Genomic DNA, 5,002 nt, shown 5'->3' with positions numbered 1-5,002 from the left:
CGAGAATGGAAATAAAAAGGCTCAAGTATTTTATTCCAGTGGCGATAGATACGATGAAGACTGGAGGAAACCAAAGAAGGAATGGCTCCCATACGAAGAGTATAAAAAGGCTAAGGAGGAGAAATACAAACAGAGGGAGAGGGGATTCTATCAAAAGGAAGAGCCGGTGGCGGAAAAGAAAGCAAATTTAGAAGATATACTCACAAGGTTCATAACCGCATCCGAGAAAAGACATAATGATCACGATGTAGCAATGCAAGAAACCAGAAACATGCTGAGGAATTAGCAAGCTTCCATTCTCAACATTGAGAAACAGCTGGGACAGCTTGCACATCAAGTGAATGAAAGAAGACCGGGTCAACTTCCGAGCAACACCGAGCCCAATCCAAGAATGGAGAACGTGAGCGTAATAACCTCCAGCGGTGAAGAAAAATTTACAGAAGCACTAAGGGTCTCCAAGAAGAAGGCAGAAAAGGAAGAAAAACCAGAACCAGAAAAACCCGACCAGACTCGCCGAGTCACTCTCATGGACTCGACGAGTCCAGTCGGGAATGAAGATACTGCCGGTTTTCTAAAGCCATACAATCCTCCTTTGCCATACCCAACCAGAGCCATGCCTGCAGAAAAAGTTCTAGCCTATAGAACCTTCATGGAGCATGTTAAAGCTTTACAAGTCAATATGTCATTTGTGGAAACAATGCTCCAAACTCCTAAATACTTTAACTTGCTTAAAGGCCTTTTTGCTGCTAGGAAGGATTTGGCTGAAGTTGCGGAGATATTGATGAGTGAGCTGCCTGAGAAGAAGGGTGATCCGGGTAACATAGTAATTCCGTGCCAATTTGGTAATGAAGTTTTTACACGAGCATTGGCTGATTCAGGTGCAAGTATTAATTTGATGCCCTACTCATTCTTTAAGAAGCTAAATTTACCAGCACCAATGCCGGTAAATATGAGAATCCATTTGGCAAACAAAACAATAATTAATCCACAAGGCATTTGTGAAAATCTCCTTATCAAAGTGGACAAGTTTATTTTTCCAGTAGACTTCGTGGTGGTGGAAATGGAAGAAGACCCCGAAATACCAATTATTTTGGGAAGATCATTCTTAAACACCGCGTGTGCCCTAATTGACATAGGTGAGTCTACATTGACATTAAGAGTGGGTGATGAGTCGGTGATGTTTAAAGCTATTCCAGAAGTCAAGCAAGAAGAAGAAAAGAGAGAAGAAATCTCATTTATCCAATTGGATGATGAGGTATTAAAAAAAGAGCTTGAAATTTTATTAAAAGAAAACCCAAGTAAATTCACACTACACTCTGAAGGAGTTGAAGATGCTAACAAAGACTTGGAGGAACTAGAAAAGCTACTGGAAGGAGCCAACTCAGAAAACACTCCAGGATTGATGGAACCCGATCCGACTCGCCGAGTAACCATAATGGACTCGACGAGTCCAGTCGATTTGGATAAAAACTTGACCAAAGCTAATTTATTTGTTGATAGTTCTTCACATACCCTGGGTTCAGTTACTATTTTTAATTCTTTGGAAGAACAATCGGCAGAAGAAGTAAAAGGAATGGAGGTCCAACACGCCGATGTGGCATGCCTTGATACGGTCAAATTCGAGGAAGGGTTAAGCACGGGAAAGGATGCAGGAATAAAGGAAAGGAAGGAGGAAGCTGATCACCAATTCACTACTAAACCTAGAGCACGGACCATCATGAAATATGAAGTTATTAAATTTAAAGAGAAGGATGTTCAAGAGTTGGTGAAAAAGAAGAGGGTAAAGCAGAAAAAGAGAAAAAGGAAATCCCAAGCAGCTGAAGATGAGGCAATGAAAAGGAGAAGAGACGAATTGAAGAGGACTTACAAGAAAAAGATTCACGCCTACAAGACCAAGTATAAACCACAAAAAGAGAGGCGTACATTCCCGATGCTTGAAGATGACAAAACGTAGATGGGAAGGAGTCTAGCTAATGACTCCTTAAAAAGAAGCGCTTGGCGGGAGGCAACCCGTCGTTAGAGTTTGCTTTCTTTTACTCTTTAGTTTTTTTTTTTTTAGTTTTTGTTCCGTTTCACAATTTTAATCTTCCAAATTATCGGACATGTCTGCTTGAGAGTGTGCCTAGCCTAAGTGTGGGGTGAAATGATTCATAATAAACAGAAAAATTTTGAAAAATATGCAAATTTTTAAATGACTCGCCGAGTCTGACTCTGACTCGACGAGTATATATTGATTTCAGAAAATCTTTGACTGCGCGACTAGACTCGCCGAGTCTGACCCTGACTCGACGAGTCGTTTTTATTTACAGAAAAAAAATATAATCTCGAAATTACTTTTACATCTGGTAAATAGGGTTTTAACCCTAAAAATTCAGTTTCCACACCACACTCGCCGGGTACCCCTTTCGCAAACGCTCTCTCAAGCATTCAAAGTTGTCTTCAAATCTTCTTCCAATTTCTCAAGGTTTAAACTCAAAAGGTAACAACTTTCTTCTTGATTTCTAGAAAGAATGTGATTATAAGGCCATCTATACCTGCAATTGCATGAAAAAACCCGTTTTTGAAAAGTAATGAAATTCTAGGGTTTCGATTTTTCATGAATATTGTTGTTTTGAACGTTTATTTTGGCCTTATTACTTAGTAGGAAGTCCCTGAACAAAACCCTTGACAGAAATTACAGGTTATATGGTCCAATTTTATGCGACCCGTCGACCGACTCGTGCAGGTTGCGCGACTCGCCGAGTCGGGCCTGGACTCGACGAGTCCAGTCGAGTTACAGACGGGAGATATTTTTTTAACTATATTCTGTGTTTTCTGGGTTTTGTGTGTTTATTTTGCAGAAATCATGTTCAGAAGAGGACAATCTTCAAGTGGTAGCCAAGGGGAGTTTCCATGGTTAAACTTCCCGCAAATTGAATCCGCTTCAACAATGAGGAAGTGGAAGAAGAAGCTCTCCGACATTAAGAAGAAGGAGGTGTATGTGCCGAACAGAATTGATTGGGAATGGCTGCAAAGTGTTAGCTATGAAGAAGAACTAGCTCCTTACCTTTTGAAGGAGTTCCAACATGAAGGCGAAACTATGGTGTGTGACGGGTGGAGCCAGGTCTTCCGCATACAAGAGCCGGTGTATTTAGAGCTTTGCTTGGAGTTTTTCTCCACGGTGTCTTTCACCAGGGGAGTGGATGTCTTTCACCCGACGAGCTTTACTTTTTGTCTTGGGGGCGAGTATCGTCAATGCTCGGTGGTGGACCTTGCCTGCCGACTAGGGATCTATGATCAACCCTTGGTGTCAACACACATCTTTCGGGCCTTCTTGGCAAACACTCATATGGCATTTCCCGATGGAGTTACAAGCACGGGTTGGTGGAATACCATAGGAAACAAAGTTTACATCCCAAAGTCTGTACAAGAAGGGAGCATCCGATCCCCGACTCACCGCCTCATTCACCGCCTTATTTCCTCCACCATCAACCAAAGGAAAGACGATGACAAGGTCTCCAACCTTGACGTTTTCTACTTATGGAGCATAATAACACCCGGCGTCTTTTGCAACATCCCTTGGTGTATTGCTTCATACCTTTCGGAAGGTGCGGTCAAAGATCGCAAAACCTCCCGTATCAACGGAGGAATGTTTGTCACTCGATTGGCTAATTCATTCGGGTTGATGAACCGCGGTGCCTGGAACTTCATGACATTGATCCCGACGCCCCCGTTTAATCCCATTCTTTTCCGAAGAGCACGGATAACTGAAGACTATGGTGGTGGCCATTATGCCATTCCAAACGATGACCCCGTTGTTGGTCCCGAAGCACCGGGAATGAGGGTGAGATCAAGAAGAGAACGGGATGTGGAGGACGAGCCGCCAGTGATTCCGGTCGAAAATGAAGACGTACCAATGGATTGGTACAATGTAGAGATGAGGCGGATGCAGGATCAAATGGCAAGGGGGCTGAACTTTTGCAACCAATCCCACATACGACTTTTTGACCACTTCAATATTCCACATATTGATGGTGGGAATTACCCATTCATTCCATCTTGGGATGAGAGGATTGCTGCGAGACGAAGTGGAGCCGGGGGAAGTGGAGCCGCCAATGATGATGAGGAGGATGAAGATTGATTTTGATGTTTTTGTGTTAAACAATTTTAATTTTTTGTTTTGTTTTATTTTTTTATTTGGTGTGTATGCTTTGAGATTTTATTATGTTTAATGGTTGTTTGCTTTAGTTATTTTCAGGATTGAATTATGATTGCTTGCTTAGGATGGTTTAGAGATGTAAAGCATGGATGTTTTCGCGAGTGAGAGCGAGTCAAGGAAGCGGGTTTTTAACGTCAAAGTGTCGAGTCCGGTCCTAGGGGTATGAGCAATTGAGTCCAAATGTAAGGAAGGGTTAAAGAAGTTTTTAGAAGCTAAAACAGTTGCAAAATACCAAGTTTTTTTCGTTCAGTGGCCTACTCGACGAGTGCACTAATCTGACTCGCCGAGTCGCCTTGTATTTCAACATATTCTGATAAGGCGCGCTGGTACTCGACGAGTCCACCATAAGACTCGACGAGTCGTTCACTTATATACCGACGGACTGTTGATTTGATGCTGCTACTTGTCCAACTTGCTCACCTATTCTTCCATATCCATTCTTGAAGATCTTATACTGATTTCCGCGTATTTGGAGCGATCCACATGAGTTTTGACACCCAAGGCATGGATGAGATATTACCATGTCTAAAGTTGATTGGAGATGGAGCTTAAATGAGTGTGATCAGCCTATCGACTGCTATCCCAGGGGAGTTTGTTCCAATTCCCTCTTTAGTTTCTTTTTATGTTTTTTATGCATCAGATGCAATGAGGGCATTGCATCACATAAGTGTGGGGTAGGGGGTTGGTTACATAATAGTCAATTTTAAAAATTTTTGCATACCAAAAGTATTACTTAGGTCTTAAATTAGAAAATTTTGGTAAAAATTAGGATTCCATGTTCGGATTGTGTTAATGATTGCATGA

This window comes from Lactuca sativa, chromosome 9, assembly GCF_002870075.4.
Source record: "Lactuca sativa cultivar Salinas chromosome 9, Lsat_Salinas_v11, whole genome shotgun sequence".
In the NCBI taxonomy this organism is placed as follows: domain Eukaryota; kingdom Viridiplantae; phylum Streptophyta; class Magnoliopsida; order Asterales; family Asteraceae; genus Lactuca; species Lactuca sativa.
The sequence above is the reverse complement of the archived record's forward strand: the minus strand, read 5'-3'. Positions refer to the sequence as shown.